Source organism: Epargyreus clarus, unplaced genomic scaffold (genome assembly GCF_041222505.1).
Source record: "Epargyreus clarus isolate Ecla_fem2 unplaced genomic scaffold, WU_Ecla_fem_2.2 ptg000007l, whole genome shotgun sequence".
NCBI lineage: Eukaryota > Metazoa > Arthropoda > Insecta > Lepidoptera > Hesperiidae > Epargyreus > Epargyreus clarus.
Genome location: NW_027332215.1, coordinates 16,837,714 through 16,859,103, shown reverse-complemented (window position 1 = coordinate 16,859,103; position 21,390 = coordinate 16,837,714). Strand labels below are relative to the sequence as shown.

The 21,390-nt window shown below is 35.3% G+C and overlaps 1 protein-coding gene across 3 annotated transcripts in view; it reads left to right on the top strand.

Annotated features, from left to right (window-relative positions):
- Positions 1–21,390, top strand: part of Ae2 (anion exchange protein Ae2) — a 105,068-nt gene that overhangs the window by 46,494 nt on the left and 37,184 nt on the right. The window contains exon 1 of one of the 3 annotated variants that reach the window (XM_073074877.1): positions 19,527–19,648. The exons of the other annotated variants lie outside the window; for them this stretch is intronic. The gene's annotated coding sequence lies outside the window, so the exon portion shown is untranslated. Of the gene's footprint in view, positions 1–19,526; positions 19,649–21,390 lie in introns of those variants that run through there. 3 annotated transcript variants of the gene reach the window in all.

The window sequence follows — 21,390 nt, the reverse complement described above, 5'->3', positions numbered from 1 at the left end:
AAAAGTAGATTACTGAAGCATTAGAACTAAGTTGAACCACCGCAGATCAGTTATCATCTCTTACCTATCACTTTGAAACCAGAATTCAGTAGGACTAACGTTATGGGCTATAGTGATATAGGCATAATAAATAGTGACCGACCCAAAATATTTTTCCAAACTGCCGCTATTTTGCCGAAACTGAAATTGAACCATCGGTTTCAGCCCTAATTTCAGCCGAAATCGAAACTGAAATTATTTTAGACTTCTGAATTACACAATTTCCTTGCAATTTTGTGATTTAATTTTACAAAGCACTTGGTTAAATTACCTCTATTAATTTATGGATTTTGATTCAATAGAAGTACATGAAATGATTTATTTTAATTATTAAAAAAAATCTAATCTGATTCGTCAGAGGCGGCTCGTCACTCAACTAAAGGTTAAGTTGTCACGCCTGCAAGGCAAACATCCGAGTACAGCCGAAAGCATATTTTATGTTTCGGCCGATTTTTTGGCCGATACCATAATTTCGGTCGATATCTAAATGAAAACAAGGTAGAGTGCCGTCGTGATCGTTCAAAGGGCTTTGATTTAAATATAACATCTTTATAATAAAACAGGTTTAAGATGCATCTATAAAAGTATTTTATTATAGGTTTTATGCAGCCTAATGAGGGCTTTAAATTTGTAATGAGGAATTCTAGTGAATAGGACCATCAGTATTTATGATTATTTAAATTCTTTAAACTGGAGATGATACTGCAACCGCGGTAAAGTTTGTTTAGGTGACTAATTTCTTAACAAGTTCGTCATAAAAACAAAAAAGTGAGTAATCATTGTATGTTGTTTTATGACAAAAGTTGTTATTCCGCGAATAGTCACCGACTCTACCGAAGAGAATGTTTGTATGGTATAATACTGCACCAAATTACCTATATATCGAAGATATTTCATTATCTTCAAATAATAAATTATTCATTGAGGTAGATTAGTCAGACGCTGACATATGTACATGTTATAAGGTTTCATCAATGATATTTCATTAACATAATTATGATATAAAACATAAATCATGAAGGAGTCAAATTATACAATACGTTACCTAAATCTATAATAAAATATAAATACATTTAAAAAGGATGCACTAGCGCACGTCATTAAAAATATTGAAATTTAATTAGAGTAACTCATTATGTATTTATAAGCACCCTTACTGAAGTTATTTTACTGTATTAGCTTAAGTGTGTCTTATAAGTGAAATTTTGTTATTTCTTTAGACAATAAAATTCTTTAAACCTAAGGATATGTGTACTTGCGACGTTTAAATTCACGAAATGTATAAAAAATTAAAATCCCTACACTATAGAGTCGTGTTACAAAAAATGTCAGATAGTCGACTGGTTACTAATAGAAATGCTTATTATTAATAATAGAGTTCCAAAATGACCCTTCATAATTTTTTATAACCCTAAAAACACGTTCAGGTAGGTACTTATTTGACCCAAATGAACACCCGGTGTAAGCTTAGCGCGGCGGTGTCGAAAAAGTCCGTAAAAAATAATACGCGATGTTTGAGTTTAACCAAAATAGATATTTCTAGCTGCGGCCGTATGGTTACTCATATTTTTAAATGCACCAGATGGATTATGTTACTCGGTAGAAGTTTAGCATATAATGAACTTAGTATTTAATAAAAAAATAAGAACAGCATGGAATGGACAATGTTATATTGATTGATGAATACTTACTTTTGTAGTTTCTTTACGCTAAATAAATTTTGAATTATGTCGCATTTATGCATCTATAACCTATTGTATCGTAAAACTGTTTATTCTAAGCAATTTTTGGTAGGGTTAAATATTTAAGTCTAAATATCTTTCGTAGTTTGAAGGCTTATGCTTATTTCTTGCTTATGCTTATCTCTTTTGATTTTAAAGTTGTAGTAGAAAGATGCTGTCTCAAAAATACTTTTAACATGGTGTTTAATCCTAACTTCATATCCAACACGTTAAATGGTCTATATTTTTTGAACTGCTTCAGTACTTACCACATTCAGTCCATTGTATTATCCATAACTAAGTAATATTGCAATTCTATTGATATTCCCAAAAATCTCCGAAGTTTCAAATGATATCTAAGAATCGAATAATACTCCATGAACAACCGCGATCGACTGAAATTATAAACATTGATTATTCATTCAAGAATTCACGTGTAAAATTATGAGTGTAAAAAACGTAAAGTGTATAAATTGCATTAATATGATTGTGTGAGTAATATACGTACATTCGTGCTCCTTATCGGCTACATCACACCAGTATACATAAAATGTGCAAGTGCACGGCCAGGCATGGTGTTAGTATCGAAATCGGAATATTTGGGCCGAAGTGCGGGCTGTAGGGACAGCTGGGGCGTGCTCGCGTCTTTTAAATTGATTCCAGCATATGGGTGCTATACAGATGTTGAAAATAAAGAACATTTTAATCCGTCGGCGCTTAGTTTACTTTATCGCTATTTTATCGGATACGTTGTTTTGTTTCTATACATTTTATGGTAAGTTGAAATATTTTTTATATTTAATCTATATACCCTTATATTAATTACTTATAACACTTAAAAAGTTGTACCCTTACCATGAGTTTTTACGTTTTGACAAATATAACTGTTTTGGTATTTGTTTACGTATTGGCCCATACGATTTCCTAGTTCTGACACAATCCCCTAGGGGCGCTGATTGGAAATTGTATGGGCAAATACGTAAACAAATATCAAAACAGTCATATTTGTCAAAACGTAAAAACTCATGGTAAGGGTACTGTTGTAGTTACATAAACTTGAACACCAAATGGCAGCAGTTGTAATCATTCTTTTAATTTAAAATATGACTATTATTATATGACTGTAAGACATTTACGTAATACATCATTTATGTTTCGACTCGGAATGTCTGTAAGAACGTTATTGTTTTACGCAAACAAGTTCAGCGTTTCCGGAGTTTAGCCCGAACAAACAGACTGACAAATAATCCAAACAAAAATCACAAGTAATGTGTTAAAACGTGTGACTAATGTGGAGGTAATTCAGTTGATCGCGGTTCGTAACGACTGTGGGTCTCGCGACGCGCTCCAATTATACAAACGGCCGCGTCACTCAGTTATGGTCTTTTCATGGTTCGATTACGCTTCGCCTATCGCCGTACCAATGGTAATGATATTAACATTAAAACAAAGCAGTCATTCGGAAAAGAAGATTTTACGAATAATTTTTATTATGACTATTTCGTGATTTGTTAATTTTAACCTCCGTCGCAAAAGGGGGTTATATCGGGGTTTAAGGTGTAAATCTGTGTATTGTCTATGGCATCGGCGCTCTCAAACGGTTGGCTAGATATGAATGTTTTTTTTTCATTTGAATTGTGTTTAATTTCTGAAAGTGTCTTATTATTTGAATTTATATTTGGTATTTAAAGCTCTCCACAATCCAGTTCGGAAATTTTGTCCGCCGAGATGATATTCATTACGCTTTCTAGTGAATTATCGAAATAAAATTATTGCGTATTATTAGGTCCCAATTAAATTTAATATAATTGTAATATCATCAACGAAATATGTGTGATGGTTAAATAAAATGTAGAGATTTTGTAATATTAAATAGAAACCGGAGCATGTCTCCAAATTATAAATCGTATAGGACAAGAAACGTGCATTATAATTCCGTTTATACAATCCAGCAATACTTCCAATTATCCGATGTAGGTGAACTTTTTAACACATGTTATGATATCATTGAGTGAGATTATGGAGATAAAAAGTAAAGGATCACCGTTTTAAAGGACAGGGCCTTACCAAGTATATGGGCACATGTTACACTTAATTACCTACATACGTGGCTTATACCAAGGTCCTAACAAAAACAGAATTACTTTTTTTCTAGTATATTATAAGAAAACCTTGATATATTTTTTTTTACTGTGAAATTACCATTTTTATTTCGAGGCCCCGACTTAAAATATAAAAATAGGTAAAATATTAGAATGTTAATTGTGAATCATTCGAAAAGGCTACAATTTTAAAACTAGTAAACAAAGTGTTATATCTAACTTAACCAAGTGTTAATGAAACACATTATCTACGCTTATGTGTGCAGTGTGTTTTGTGACCACACGTCATCTACAACTACGTACATTTTATGTATTTACGGTTTCCCATCACAATTTCATTATTATGTCAGAAACATAGTTGTTTGTGTAGTCTTACAATGAGGTTATTACTATGAGCTTTTGCCTACGACTAAATTAACTTGTTTCAGAGCATGACAGAAACGCAACGACCATTTTAATTGGCTTCTTTAAAGTACGGTTTCTAAGTGAGTACATGTATGTTTAACTATTGCAACCGATTTTTAATTAAAGTTATATTTAACTTTAATTTCGGTTTATTAAAATTTATTTAGTCTTTTTCAAGCAAATGCACATTCTGACGATAATTATTGACGCGCAATTATGCGCAATTTCCTTTACATAAATAATTAATGTACAAACTACAAACGTAGCTTCAACTTTTTGTCAAAAAAAAAATCTTTTTTTTAATACGCTTGTTTCATTTATATGGCTACAAACTCAAAACCTTATCAAACTACAGAATTATTTAAGCAAATAGAGCGAAAGTATAGCCTATGTCACTCCCACAATTTAGACGAATCCAATGACACCTCATATGTTAAAAGCCATCAAGCCGTTTAGACTGTAGTGTATGCCGAAGAACTGGACAGGTGGACTGATAAATTTTCGAAAAAAAATACTCTTCACAGTATGACGAAATGTGACAAAATCTGGAGCAGTTTTGTGATAAGACGTACATGTTTATAATGTAATCAGGTGAACTCGGGACGTCCGGGAGAGGTTGCGGGGCGTGGGGTGCATTATCGACCGCCTACAACCCTGACCTTGCTGTATACGATTACTTTGCCTGTTGCATTGCAATTCGCAATAACGGAATGGTCCAGTAGTCAGAACTTTCATATCGGCTCCATTGTACCTACGCCAATTTTGCTACAGTATTCATTTGCATAAATTCGTTGCATAAATTGTGTTATACAGGGTGTCAGGTAAAGTAAGGGAGTCATTTTAGGAGTACCTGAATACCTAAAAATATGATGTACATTTCGATGGGTCCTATGTATATGGGCCAAACTGCAAAATTACAAGTTTACAGGAGAGGCTTCCAAAGTTTAAATTTACTGTAACTTTAGATTGATAAAATCAATATTTACGAATCTTTGACTTTGCTATCCTCCTCATGTACACTATGTATTTTATATATACATTTATCAGATTATGTTTTACGTCACATTTGCCCTTCTACGTTAGTTTTTTTAAATTATTTAGTTTAAAAACACCCTAAAAGGGCCAATGTATCATATTGGCCATTATACGCGTATTACGCTAATTAGCACAAAGTATATATATTTTTTGCCATAAAATCAATCAATACTTGAAGTAGGTAGTTGATAATTTATTAATTAAAATATAAGCTATTTAGATATTTAGTTATTTATTTATTTCCCATTTAGACATTTCCCAGTGCCAAATTCATGAAATTTCGACTTCTACATAATTTACCGCGATAATTAGATGCCACATTATACTTATTAAACAAAATTGTAACCCAAATCACAACAATTAGGTACGTCTTATTTCATCACAGTGCGGCCGTTGCTCTGTTCAACATATATATGTGTCAAAGTAGCCGATTGGTGCAAACTACAAAAAATAATTCGCCAAGTACGAGTCGAACTAGCACATGGAGGCTTGCGTACCACCAAATGTTCATTATTTTTTACTTGTTTTTCTTCATTTTGTTACTTTCAACAATAATTAGTTATATGACACAACATTAGATGGCGTTGGGGTGATGAAGAATGATACGTACATTTCCAATAATACCTAAGTATTATTTGCCCCAACGCCATCTATTTTTTATGTGACATAACTAATTATGTCACACAAAAATAGATGGCGATGGGCGATGATCAATGATACGTAAACAACGTATAATAAAATTAAAATAACTATATTAAAATATGTTTTATATCGTATACCCACTAGCACATGAGCGTAGCTAACATAGCATGCATGCGAGCATAACATGGGTTCAAAATTTGAGAGTGAAAAAAAGTTTTTCTTTTTAAATGTTCTTTTTCTTGAAAATAGGTTATGTCGAAAAAAGGTCCCCAATATAAATAAAAAATACCGCGCTTCGAATAAAATTAAAAATGAAGAATGGAAGTTTGAATAAATACGAGTCACAAATGAATAGTTAAAAAAATAAGACCTAAAAATTTGAATTACATTACATATTTATAATACAAAACTTCATAGTAAAAAAAATCTTAAAATAAAAGTAAAGAAAGCATCGAATAGTAAGTCACAAATGAATACTTAAAAAAAATTAAGACCAAAAAATTTGAATTACATTACATATTTATGATACAAAATTTTATAGTTAAAAAAAAATCTTAAAATAAAAGTAAAAAAAAGCATAGAATAGTCCTTCCGTAAGCCTCAGGCTGGATTCGAACCAGCGACCCCGGACACGCGTGTCCGTTGCTCTACCTCTAAGCTACCGAGGCTCTACATTTTGGAACGAAATTTACGTAGACTACAGACCTGTTTATGAGTACGTCTCTTATTATATATCTCTACAACATAGCAAATAAGAATGCGAGCCTGGTGTTCAACTATAAAAGCAAGGTGAACACTGCTGCTTCATAAAGACTAGGAATAAGTAATATTATGTTATGTAGAGTAGACCAGAAACCAAGTTTAAAAATTTATTGCAGAAGTTTTAGCTACTTCTTGATAATATGATATATATTGCTTAATGTTTGACACTGGATTTTTGACTTCTTGTTAATTGTAAGTTTGAATACCTCGTACAGTATTTCTTCTTTATCATTGTTTCACCTAAAATTGATGTTAGAAGGTAGCCATACATGTGGCGGTAATCCCTCCAGAGTCTAATCCTAATGGGTTTTCCGACTGTGTACGTACCTATAGTGCCCATCAAATCAAACGGAATTTTAAGTCATTTCAATAACGGCATCAAACTGAATTTTGTTGTTGTACACATGTCTAATCATGTAAACAACATGAGAATGCATTATAATAGTACCTTTGTACTTAATTACTTAACTTAGTAAGTGGCCGCTACGCTATGATTTTATATGCAGGGATGCGAACTAAATATCACAAACTCGCTTAATTTAGTTAAGGTTCGAACTAACATACCGTTTAGGGTTCCGTTATACGAACGACAGCCCGCGTTGTCATCGGTCGCAAGCTGTCGCTGGCCATCGCCGTTGACAGTCGCTGTCTGTCGCTATCTGCCGTAGCGACAGTCGACGACATTCCTAAACCCGGACTGTTGTATATTAGAGCTCTCAGCGTGAGGGGCCGCTCGTGTTTTAGATTACTGTCGCCCGTATGATACCACCCTTAGACACCTCGCACAGCTCTGATGGAAAGGTACCCTTATTGTCAGGTGACGTAAGAGAGAAGTGGCTTGAAACAGATTCTGCTCTTGCGGGCATATTTCTACGAAATCTATGTTTGTTAAATGCGTCTCGACGGCCGTTCTAGTTCCAGTTTAACCCAAGATTATAGAAATTATGCAATGATCGGTTGGAATCCCATAACAGTGCAATACATTTTGACTTCTTACATTTTTTGACGTGTTATTTGGCCTACGGTTCTCAAATGCTGGAATTATATTTACACTAAAAATCAACAAATATTCAAATTAAACGAGAAAAGTACTTGTTACTACTACTCAAAGTTATATATATATTTACCGCTTTTAGAAGCAAATAATTACCGTAAGAATAAATTATGGACTACATTATCAAATCCATATAATTTCTAACTCTACAATATAAAATAAGTTTTAAATGATTTCTACAATTATAATGCATCAATAGGATTTTTAAATCAAAATATCAATTTTATGAAAAGGAGAAAACAGAAAAGTTTCGCTACAAACGTTAGGATTCCGTACCCAAAAGGTAAAAACGGAACCCTATTACTATGCCTCCGCTGTCTGTCCGTCTGACACATGGTTCCGTCTCTTGAACTGCAATGGAATTTTTACATTTTATGTATAACGGAAATATTAAAAATAAAGTTGGAAATAAATGAGGGTCGACATACAAGAAATCCCTATCTTTCGGCGTTTTCGCTTTATCTATTGAATCAAAATAAGTGAAAATTTCAAGGTACGAAACCCTTCTTGTGCGAGTTTCACCAATTATTCTATTTTCAGACTACCTGTTGACGGAAGCATTGGCAATTTCCTTTACAAACTGTTAGTTTATTTTTATGTTTCCTAACGTTTGAGGCAACTTACTCCCGTGAGAATATTATATAATTGTATGCTTTATTTATAACAATTTAGTAAATGGCAGTTTCATTTAAATTACAGACCGAAAGTACATTTGATTGTTTGCCTTTCTTCTGGTTGAATTTAGTTTTTGTGGTTCGACTCCGGTGGCACCCCCGCCACACCTATTCCTGCCTAATAACAACAGTGTTAAACGCTGCTGTGTTCTGTTTGAAGGGTGTGGTAAGGGAGATCTACTTTTCCGAGGAGTTTCAGCTTAGTCGTCAGGGTTAGCGCTATGCGGCCGACCTCAGGTAGAAATATCTAATCTATGTCCATGTGCGGCAGTAGCCACTTACCATCAGGTGGACGGCATGCTCGTCTCCTATTCCTATATTATAGTAAAACAAAAATTCCAGTCACACTTTTGTTTCCATAATTAAAGAGAACTTTTAGGCTGTTTATTTTAAATCTAAATTGGATAGTCACGGTATATTTTTATAATGGTATTTTACGGCTGAAAATTGTGTAAAAGGTTAAAGCCTTTCAGTTCGCTGCACGAAGCGAAACAAGATAGGGTTGGTGCATCGAATCCTTTCCCTTTATTGTCGGAAAATCCATGCATTATTATTCTGAGATCAACGTTTCGTGTATATCTGCTTTATGGCGGCGGTGTTTAGTCTATGCGTTCTGGTTTTAAGAGCCTGGTAAAGTCTGCTTACACATATGATACTTATAAATATAATGCTCATATCTGTAGTAATTAAAACTCGGTCTCTCAGTCGGGGGTATGAGGTAATGAATCCGAGACACACCTCTGTCTTTTGAATGTCATATGCATGTTAGCAATTAATTAATATTTGCTATAACGGTGACGAAAAACATCGTCAGAGATGTCGTCGACTGAGAGTTCTTAAAAATGTTCCAAAAGGTAAATGAAGTCTACCAATTCGCACTTGGCCAGCGCGGTGTAGCCTAAACTCCTCTCACTCTGGGGGCCCAGCAGTGGGGCAATAACGGGTTGACGTTGAAGTATATAGACATAAGGGCCACCGCAGACATGCTACTTTCAGTATCGGATCGTTGATGGGGCTTACGGAAGTTAGATGTAACAATAGCATTTGAATGCTTCCCTGCACTCGGCTGAGCCTCGGCTGCCACTACTTTTACGCTTAACAAGACCTTTTCTACTCGTATTACTATGTATAAGATAGAAAAATCTTCTAGTAACCTAACTTTTAAATATACTCTATCTTTGGTAGTACATTTTTTATAATAGATATAGGAGTAGCATATAAGCATGCAATCTACCTGATGGTATGTGGCTGTCGCCGCCCATGGACATCTGTAATCAACCCCAGATAGGATTAGATTCTTACCTGAGGTCCACCTCAGATGCGCCGTTACATCTGAGGTTTAAGCTGGAACGCATAGGAAAAGTTTGCCTTTCTTACACCCTTACACCCTTTGAACCAAAACACGGCAACGCTTAACACTGCTGTTATTAGGTAGAAATAGGTGTATAGGTATTTGTACTGCCCACAAGTCATTCAATAATAAGAATATGCATAAAAGACTATATAGAAATAGATATAAATCTACTTTAAATCTACTAGAAAATAGATTTAAATCTACTTTTCCCTGCACTTAACCACAACCTCGATTAATGTAGGTAGGTTTCTTTCAAGTCTATCATTACTTAAAATGCAATATAAAATTGTTCATATATGCAAATCGGGGATTATTACGATTTATATGCGAATTTCAAGCAGAAGGTGGTGACTCCATGAACAAGTAGGTCAAAGTAAAATTGTGGCATTGATTGGTAGCAAATAGAGTAAACCACTATCAAGTCGTGATAACGTTATTATGGTATTGCTCATTGGTCATTATGTTAGGTTCTGGTACTGCAATATTATAGAGAAAATAATTATAATTATATAATCCAGCTATTTAATGTTTTAACAGATCTTTCACTTAAAAAAGTGAAAACTTTCGAAACCTAAATAATAAAATATAATAAATAAAAAATGAAACTGACACCCACTGATATATTTTTTATATGCTGACACCAGATTACATCTTGACTTTTGCAGTTTGCTTTGCATCTTACGCATTTTCGACCAGGACACGAGATCCTGACGCGTGTGTATCATTTTTTACCCATCACAAATAGTGCACATCGTTAAAAACTTAGATTGAGGTATGGTTTGTGCGCAAAAACCCTTATTAGAACTCCTTATTAAAAAGGAGTTGATGGTTTCTGATAGCCTCCAGCTATGTAGCATCAGTACATACGGCTTCCTGCGCTATTTGACAAACAAGGGCAAACACCCTTTGACAGCGCACCAATATTTGACCGCTCGCCACAAGAACCGTAATAATAACAAGTGTGTAAAACATGTAGTAATTGCAAACATTATTTACCTTAATAACGTTGAGGCGAGTTTGCTGAATCTAGTTTAAGGCAGACCACCTGCCTCACATGTCATGCGCTAAGTGCGTGTATTTGAATTACGCTTTTTGCTCTCATTTATGTTTGCTTAATAGTACTTTATACCTATATTGTGCATAAAGTATATAAGCCGCTTAGTCATTTAACTTTGTATTTCTATATACCTGCAGTACCTAGCTAAGTTATACAATTATTATAAACGAGATAGATAGATGATCAAAATACTTTCTTAGCGGATGCCTACGTCATAACATCTACCTGCATGCCAAATTTCAGCCTGACCCGTCCAGTAGTTAGGGCTGTGCTTTGATAGATCGCTACGTCAGTCAGTCACCTTTGAGTTATATATATTTAGATTACTCATTATAAACTCAATTAATCCTACCTACAAATTATTAATTAATAATTACCTACCTACAAATTTATGTAGAAATACCCACTCGCACTTCGCCAGAAACTCTAGGATGCGAAGGAAGATAAATCCAAAATTTATAATCGTAAATTAATTAATATTTAAATATTTTTCATAGCAAAGTGACCTATTCTAAGTGATATTTGTTGAAAAGTTTCTTCTGGCATTTATGTACGCTTGTAAGCAGCGGAGTCTGTTAAAAAGAAAGTTTTAAATTCACATTCCATATTCCCATTTTTATTTAATATGAGAGTCAAAGTTCCCTTCGTACGGTACAAAGCTTATAACATGCAACTTTACATTCAACGCCTAAGGTAATTGTATATCCTTCTGTTTGTAACTTTTCATATGCTGTTCGAGACATTACAGAAATATGGAAAAATGAACAGTGAATTCGAAAGTTGGCCGACCGCGCCTTTCTGTGAAATGTGCCCAATGCACTGCAAATAATATATGAGAGTAGAGTTGTTCATTTATATTTAAAGTTCGAATCAATTTTACGTAAAATACGTAGCTTTACAGGCTGAGGTGTAATCACGTAAAAGTGTTTGTATATCATCATCATCACCAACTCATTACTGTACCACTGCTGGGCACGGGTCTCCTCCCAGAGTGAGAAGGAGTAGGCCATAGGCCACCGCGCTGGCCAAGTGCGAATTGCTAGACTTCACATACCTTTGATTTAGTTTCCTTTTAATATTTCTCAGATGTACAGGTTTCCTCACGATGTTTTTCTTCCCCGTTTAAGCAAGTGAAAATTAATTTGTAATACGCACATAACGTTGAAAAATCAGGGGTGCATGCCTGGGATTTCAAGCTCGGACTCTTCGATCACTTTCTTAACCACTAGGTTATCACTGCTTAGTCATCAAGTGTATCAGTTATTATATATTTTTTCTAGCTAATAAGAATCAAGCACTCACACTACACCTAGAAACCCACAAATTATAAGTATTCCGTAAGTGTTAACGGTTATTGACGCACAATCATAAATATAACCGGAAATTTGGTTTAAAATGTCTCGCAAAATTGAGCCGGAAATAAGAATACTTCGAATAACATCTTTTCGTGCATATCATACGATGCGATTAAGGGATACTTATAAAAAAATATTCTAGAAAATGATCAACAATATTTTTAAATTACTAATCTTCTGCAGGGACCAATAAGCGCCGTCCTCTGTATTGGCTACTATAATGCATGCACGTTCAATGGGCTTAAGCCATCGTTCATAAATAAATCAATGTAATTCTCTTTGTGTTGGCATACTGGGTAAATTATTTATCCATCGCTCAATACTTACTTGTAAGTCGTTTGTACTGGACCTAGAACAGTTGGAGTGTGGAACCCATTAGATTAGACTTCCTGGGTAGCTTAGAACGTAAGTCTAATGCAGGCAGTCAAGCGGCCTTGTTGCTTTCCCAGCTTTTTAACTGAGATTGAAAAAGTCCACCGTGTTGTTGGGCTGTTGTTTTAATTAAACTTTATAATTGAAATTGAATGGAACCGTTGATTTCCATCCTTTGTTAGTCCTTATTTCTTAGGGTTCCGTACCCAAAGGGTAAAAAGGGAACCCTATTACTAAGACTTCGCTGTCTGTCTGTCCGTCTGTCTGTATGTCTGTCTGTCACGGCGCTCATCGCTGGAACCGTAATAGATAGACACTTTACTTTTTTACAAAGTATGTATAAACGGTGGCCGCTATAACAACATATACTAAAAATAAAAACTTTAAAAATAAATGGGGTAACTCATACAAGAAATTGCTATTTTTCGGCGGTTCTCGCTTCATTTATTATACCGTAATATGCAGACAATTTTTCACAATGAAATTTATTTTTATGATTGTTACGATAACAAATACTAAGTATAATAAAAAACAAAAGTGGTACGGAACCCTCCGCGCGCAAGCTCAACTTGCATTTGGCCAATTATTAGTTAGTGTGCTTTATTTTTTATTGAACACATACATATACCTTGTTTGAAACAGTGTGGTTAAATTTTTTCCAGACTTCTCCTAGTTCTGTGAAATGCGTGCACAGTATGACTGTCCCTTTAGCTATGTTGCGCATTTTATAACATTTAAGTCTAAAATTGACAAAATGTGATTTATATATTGCTGTTGATTTCACTATACCGAATACTATCACTAATAAATTTTGTCATAGTAAAAAAGTGTCATGATATTTTGCAGTCAACTACAATGTACGTAATTAGGTATATATATATTCCGATAAAATGCGAATTTAAATACGAAACGCTATTCAAAAACACAACATGAATAAATAACTTTCATCGGTATAGTCCGCTTTAAATTGGTAGTTCGCTCTGAATATAGAAATGAATCGCGTCGCCATAGCAAATTATATGACTACACCTGCTCGCAACAACTTCAGAGCGGACTAACAGTTTGGTGCGGTAAAATAATTTAAATACTTCATTGAAACATATATTGCGTGGGGTATACCGATCAGGCGTGCACGTGCTCGTAGTATTTTTAGCGCGGATGTGATAGTGGCGCTGGCGTTCGGTGCGGGAGACACGCTCTCGTCGCGTGCGCCGCACTGTCTGCACTGTGTGCATCTAGCCGGGCTAATCACACACCTTCCCAGTGGCTAAGGTCTTTGGAGGCCCGGGGTCGAAATTTGAATGGAGTTTCCCCAATGTAAAAAGTTGATTTGATTATATAAAAAAATATTTTTAATCTCTTATCATACAAATTATCATACAAAAGCGGAAGATCCTGGGAGTTGATACTCGTATGATTTTTAATTGCGTGGCTTTACATTAATTCTATTAATTGACGTAGTAGCCGTCTACTGCCCCAAATATTAAGATTATATTTTTTCCTGACGAAATTGTTTAATCTGTTGGTTTATCCTTAAAGGGTAAAGTTTTGTTTTCAGTCGTTTTACAAAAATAGATACTTGCGCAGGTGTTAATAGAGTAAATCTAACAAATTGTACTATCTTGGCTCTAAATTGTGGCTCTAAATCTCGGCAAACTATAAAAGTCCCATCGAGACTTGTAGCGCCCTATGTGCTTGCTGTCTGATCCACGCGAGTACAAGTATAAGTTTAAATTGGTACTAAGGTACGCTAAGGTACACACTTCAGTGTAGCGTACCTTACAACCGTATATATGTATGGATGGAATAATATCAATCAGTGTGAACCGTGTCCTTTTAAGTATTATGGATATAACAATCTTGAAGGTGGTAGAACCCTTTGTGGTTCGACTCCGGCGGCACCACCGCCACACCTATTTCTACCTAATAACAGCAGTGTTAGGCGCTGCTGTGTTCCGGTTTGAAGGGTGTGGTAAGGGAGACAGACTTTTCAGAGGCATTCCAGCTTAGTCCTCAGGGGTAGCAGCGCATCTGTGGCTGACCTCAGGTAGGAATATCTAATCCTATCTGGGGTTGATTACAGATGTCCATGGGCGGCAGTAGCCACTTACCATCAGGTGGACTGCATGCTCGTCTGCTCCTCCTATAATATAAAAAAAAAACAATATTTGAAGTTGAAAAAATCATAGATTTAAAGCTAACAGTGATAGCCCAATGATTAGAAACTTGGCTTCTCAATTGCAGATTCTGAGTTTAAATTAAAACGACTTCACAACAATCCGCTACAAATAAAGATAATAAAGATTCCGAGGTTCGTATGCCAGACATGCCAGACCCTCTTCCCTCTCAAAGTTACGAGTATATTCAAAATTGAGTATCACATGTTTAAAAGGAAAACATCATGAACGTTTGAGAGTACTTTAATAAAAGTTCTCAAAGAGATATTTCATATAACACACTAATATGTCGTTTTTCACGACAAATGGCATGTGAAAGCAAAATACTAATGTTTATTTGTGAGTGCAGAGTTTTAGGAAAAAATACTCGTATTTGCATACTTTCTTTTGAGCTTAGCGCAATATCATATTCATTTTGCCTCATAATAGTCTCACTGACGGGATCGTCGTCTCTTAGACACAAGTGTAAATACGATTTTTACTCTGTAGTTTATAAAGTTCCCACTCAAGCGCCATTTTTTTTCTACAAAACAATAACTGTTTCTTTTAGAACACTGGTTTTCTAACAGTGGGCTCGTGTTGATAGAGCAACGTGTGACTTGATAGATCATTGCACCGTGTGACACAAGCATCACGCCCCCGACACCGGACACCGCCACAAGTATACTTGTCTAAAGCTACGGCTACACATTAGGGGCCGTACTTGTAACTGTAACCGAGCAGGTAACGCGCTCTAATGTATTACGTACACATGATATCATCATATTTTTATTATAATGTATTAAACTAATAAGTCTTCCATTTGAACTGTTGTAAGACAGGGTATGTGAGGTGGTGATGACATCATAATGGCGCTTGACTTTATAGCGAGAGGCATTCTGGTCGGAGACTTTAGCGACTACAAAGGAATAACGTAGATATGGTTATTATACTTCTAATAATTATTGTGTACTTAACAGTTAGAATACGTATAATTGTTAAAATTCGTGTAGTCACTCTTTACCGTTTATGTTATTATAATTAATACATAACTACCCGTCGATGTAGCTTTCTTTATACAAAATGAAGACGCAATGAGCATGATGACAAATTTTGAACTCCCCTTCTTCCAAAAATCGTATTATTTCGGCATTAATATCAGTACTAACGGAAATATTAGAATTTTTAAAACAAATTTTGAATTAAGCGCGAGAACGCTCACGGGTGTCTTGGCGTACGCGAGTGACGTCACGCTACGATATCCCATAGAAAATTTCAAGCAATACGGTCACACGCCAAAAAAATGACGTCATTTCGCCCCGATTAGCGTTTTAGACAAGATGGCCGACTGCATTATTCTACACTTTTATTTTATTGAAAATATAATGAATCCTAAAGTTTTTATTAAAACTGGACTACTTTTGAGAATGCTTTAAACATATTGTTTTTACACGCTTTTTATTAGCTTCACCTGTATGTTTGTTTGTATGTTTGTAACCGACTTCTTTGGGCGCGATTTTGACCCACTTTAAACGGCCAGATTTCGTTCAAACTTTGTAGATTTATTTCACAATTATACTATTTACTGTTCCTTAATTGATTCCTAGATTCATTTAGATTTTCTACTTTTTAGTTAATTTTATCATAAAAGCGTGTTTTTTAGTTTTTTGAACTACATTTATTATTATTAAGTAAATCATTTATTCTTTGATTTTTTTAATATGCCCATTATCTTCGGTTTCTTGCGAGCCGCTCAGATGAATTTTGGTAAAAGTAACTGCCCGCTTATAGTTACGGCTCGCTAGTGGGTATACAGCTTTACGTTTAATTAAATGCTGATGTAATCTATTTATAACAGAATTTTCACATGGATAAAGGCTGAATAAGTGTTCATGATAAAATAAATGTGTCGATTGACATTGAATTTATTGTTTAATGATGTTTAAAAACAAGCTGAAAAGTTACAAATACACCGTAAAGTCTTAAATCCATCTTAAGGACACCCATGTGGTATTTATGAGATTGATACACTATATTGTGCTGTATTGCAGTGTTATTACAGAAATGAACACCTGAGAATTTTATAACTGCGATTAACGATGTAAAGTGATTAAACAAATAATATCCAGGTACTACGACAAATTGTATAAACACTGGTCATTCGCCATAACAATTTTTGCCCTAAGTCTAGTATAGATACCTATATGTAATTTGTTATAAGAAAACGCATACAAATGTTGAGATCCAGAAAATTAATCTTATTGTATTATTTTCATGTCTATCTTGACAGGAATCAAACCTAGAAGCACCGACAAAATGTGAGCGCTGTGCTACGCGAATTGACTTACAAGACTATTATTAGATTATAATAAAACTAGTTTTTGCCCGCGGCTTCGCCCGCGTTTAAAAGAAAATAATATGACATACTAACGTATATACTTTTCTCTCATAACTTTTGAATGCTATTGTAAATAGGGAAATTATAGATAATCGTGTAGTAATATTGTTGTAACGATCCAGATAGTCCGAATACTTGTTTAATAATGAACTTGAGTGGATTAAGTGAGGAATAAGATAACCAAAATTAAGTTAGCGCGGAAGCCTTTCTAGACACATACCTACTACGAGAGCGTTTTGTATAAAGTAACTACGAATAAAGTTACCATACATATACATTTCCGTCATTAATTTGATAGTTTTTTGATAGAAATCAAATTATTAATTGTAACTATTATGTATTATATTAACATTTACATTTATATTTGAAGGTGGTAGAACCCTTTGTGGTTCGACTCCGGCGGCACCACCGCCACACCTATTTCTACCTTATAACAGCAGTGTTAGGCGCAGCTGTGTTCCGGTTTGGAGGGTGTGGTAAGGGAGACAGACTTTTCCGAGGCGTTCCAGCTTAGTGCTCAGGGGTAGCGGCGCGTCTGTGGCCGACCTCAGGTAGGTTATCTAATCCTATCTGGGGTTAATTACAGATATCCATGGGCGGCAGTAGCCACTTACCATCAGGTGGACTGCATGCTCGTCTGCTACTCTTATACTACAAAAAAAAATTATAACATAAAACGATTATGGTTTCATCAATGAGTTACTACCACTACAGCTATTTCTAACGTGAAGCATTTTATTGCGTTTCGGTGGGAGGAGGTGTCCTTTGGGGGGTGGCCTTGGTCCTAAGTAGTGGTCGCCTGTGATCGGCTTTAGGTTACCTTGTTCTGTATGAAGTTGGCTATAAATGTCTATCGGCGACAGTGACCACTTACCATTAGGTAGACCGCAAGTTGTCACTGTAGTCTCGGGAATAGAATAGGGCTACGGTATCCCCTGCCTGTCGTAAGAGGCGACTAAAAGGGGCCTTCGGGGGTTGCAGGCGGCAAGAGTGGGAGCTCGAACCGTCCAGCAAGCAACCCCGGGAAGGACGACGGTATGTGTGGTCGCATACCGTCGTAAACACCAGGTATTGTGGGAGGAGCCAAAAGTGCTCCCCCAGTGCAGAGCCCGATCGGGGCATCGCTGTTGGAGGACTCCGGTTGTGTTCCCTCGGAGATCCCGGAGTTCTCCAACAAGCGTTGAGGACGGCCACCGGGAGAGGGATGGGGAGGGGGGTTTAGTGCGGTCAAAATCCCACATAACCCGGCGTCGCACCCACGTCGTCTGGTACCTTTTGAAGGTTTCCCCCTCGTAAACAAAAAAGAAAGGGAGACCGCAAGTGTGTGGTACTTCAATCTTATAAAAAATATTTGATAAAAATTATAATGCAACTTTTTCATTTCACAAGGCATAAATACTTACTAAATTCCATTTATAAATGATATTACTTGGACGCATACTAGTGCTATATCAATTATGGGTAAAATTGCAGTAAATTTTCCGCGTAGCGTCACTTAAGTTTATAGTTTGTTAATGATGTACGATTATGAAATATTTAATACGATCTACAATAGTTTTGCGCAATATCTCGAAAATTCAGACATATCATAGTTCATAGCTCATAGCTCATAGCTCGGACATCGGTAACTCCATTAGTCTCGGATTTCGGGGTTGCAGCGTATACACGCGTTTTTAATTTCAGCTGGAAGATTGAAGGACGCAAACGATTTATGAATAAGCAGTGATACCGTACGCTCGTTATTAACAATCAGTCTATCCAATGTTTTGACAGCCAAAAATCGACGTTTTAAAATTACTTCATGCTGGACATGGTCAAATTTCGATATTTGTAAAAGAAATTTGGATAGAATGAGGCGTAATAACGGGTGATGGTACTTTTGATCAAATCAAATTTGATCGTTTAATTGACTTTTTAAAATTACTAGCGCATTAAAATTAATTATCACTCGCTTAAGCGACGAAGGACAATATCGCGTAAAGACCTACTCTCTGTTTAAAAAAATCTCGATGATAAAATCTCAAGGCTGTGTGTCTTAAGTTGTTAAGTTCCCAAGAAATGTTTAACAATCCGCATTTGATCAGCGCGGTACACCGAGGTCTTAACCGGTGCCCACCAGAGGGACAGTAGTGGGTTGACGGAAAATGTTTCAGGGATAAAAACTGGGTGAAATCAGCACAGAGCGAGGCCTCGCCGCGGCAGTGGCGTTAAGGCGCGCGTCGCAGTCACGCGGCGTAGCGCGCCCTCCAGTCTGGGTAGTACCTTTGCGTAGACGGGTGCAACCTGCTAATCTATTGAGAAATCGAAAAATAAAAAAATCCTTCGAAATCAACTCCTTCACATCGGATATTTTATTAACTTTTTAATTTATTTTGAGTTGTGATTTCATCCAACTTTTTTGAACTTTCTTAACGTGACAGTTTTTGAACAGTGAATATTAGTTTTGCGTGTTTTGCAGTTCTTGGTTATCTAAACTGTTATAAAACTTTTGTGCGTCATTTAAATATCATGTTTGGCATCTGGTAAGTTAAATAAATATTCAGTTTTTGTCCCCCTGAAATTTATATTATAACTTCAGCATGCACTGAATAAATTAGTAAAAATAAAAGTATAAACTTTACTAATCCACAATTTTAAATAAAATCATATTGCACAAATAATCGACGCTGGGATACTTATTAAAAATATTAAAAAAAAAACTACTTAAAGAATTATTACACTTTATTCAGAATTAAATTATAACAGCGAATATATAGTATCATTAATTACCAATCTAGAGCATGTTGCCTATAAATAGATTGTACCGGAAACGGAAAATGCTTGCAAAGGGCTACATCTTGTTGCTTCCCTACAGATGCGATCACATAATGTACCGCTGTACAATGCCCAAACAACCTTTACGGGATATAACACACAAATTATTATTTATAAATGTAATTTAAAAAAATATTTTTAATTTTAATAACTTTTAATTTATTAAAGCTTAGTACACACGAAATTCTACTGCATGTTTTTTAACGTATTCCATTTAAAACTCACCATCATCACAATCAGATCTTACCTGTTCATTTGGAATAACCTAATCTATGGGAATATATAAGTACATTCTTATTTTCGGCGATATTATAATTGTTAAGTCTGTGTGCAAACAGAATTGCATGTTTTTTGCCTTTTTAGATTAAAAACACAATCTTCAAAACTAGCGCAACTTTCACATGGTTAATTTTCAGTCGTCTAAAAATATTAGGCTGCAGTTTTGATACGTTAATAAATTGTACTTGTATAGCGATATTCATGGCGCTTATTTGATAAAAAACCCAAATAGAAAACATCACTTCATAGGCTTAACACGTTGCCTGCGTCATCATTTTCAAAGAAATTTTAACTGGTGCTTTGGGGACCAAAAAGATCTCGCAACTAACCTAGCATTTGGTGCGTTTGAGACCTCATCGGTCTCCTAAAAATACATTATCGAAAAATAATTTATATCTTCCAAAAAACCATTGACATGACATATATTTGATTTTTTGTGTGTCAAAGATAGCCTATTGCTCTATATTTTCCTAGGTTCGCCCGCAGTTATGACATAAGAATAAACTACAAATAAAAAATAAAAATAAGGTATCGATTGTATTTACTACCGCAACCAGAATAGTTCAACATGTGTGGTAACTAGTGATGGAAATAAAACAAAATCTGAGATATTTATATAAATTTGTTTTGTTTAATAGTGTAATAGTTACACTATTATAGCTAATCTATATCTCGTAATGCAACGAGCGTGTTCAGTGCCGACGAATATTCAGTGTTCGGCGATGTACTTTTTTTGCAATACAAACGTCGTGAAAGGTACAACACAATGAACACAACGATCAAAGTATGCGGCACTATTTATTTGATATGATTTGTCAGCGCTATCTCTTATCATTATAACCCGTAACCTATTTCCTGTGCCACTGGGAAGAGTCTCTCACAATGATAAACGTTAAAGTCAACGTCGACACAATTGATCGAATGTGTAAACTTCACATGAGCGCGAATAGTTCCGCGCTTTGCATACATCATAATCAAACTACAAAGTTAAGCAACGTTGCATGTGGTCAGGAGTTGGATGTTGTTGTTGTTGGATCTGATTGTTAATAGTATCTAGTAAATCAGAGGTTATTGGTTTGATAATATTCAATACTGATCGGCCTCTTCTGCCTTGTTTCCACCAATTCACATTCTATTATTGGCATATTCGTCATCATCAACCCATTACTGT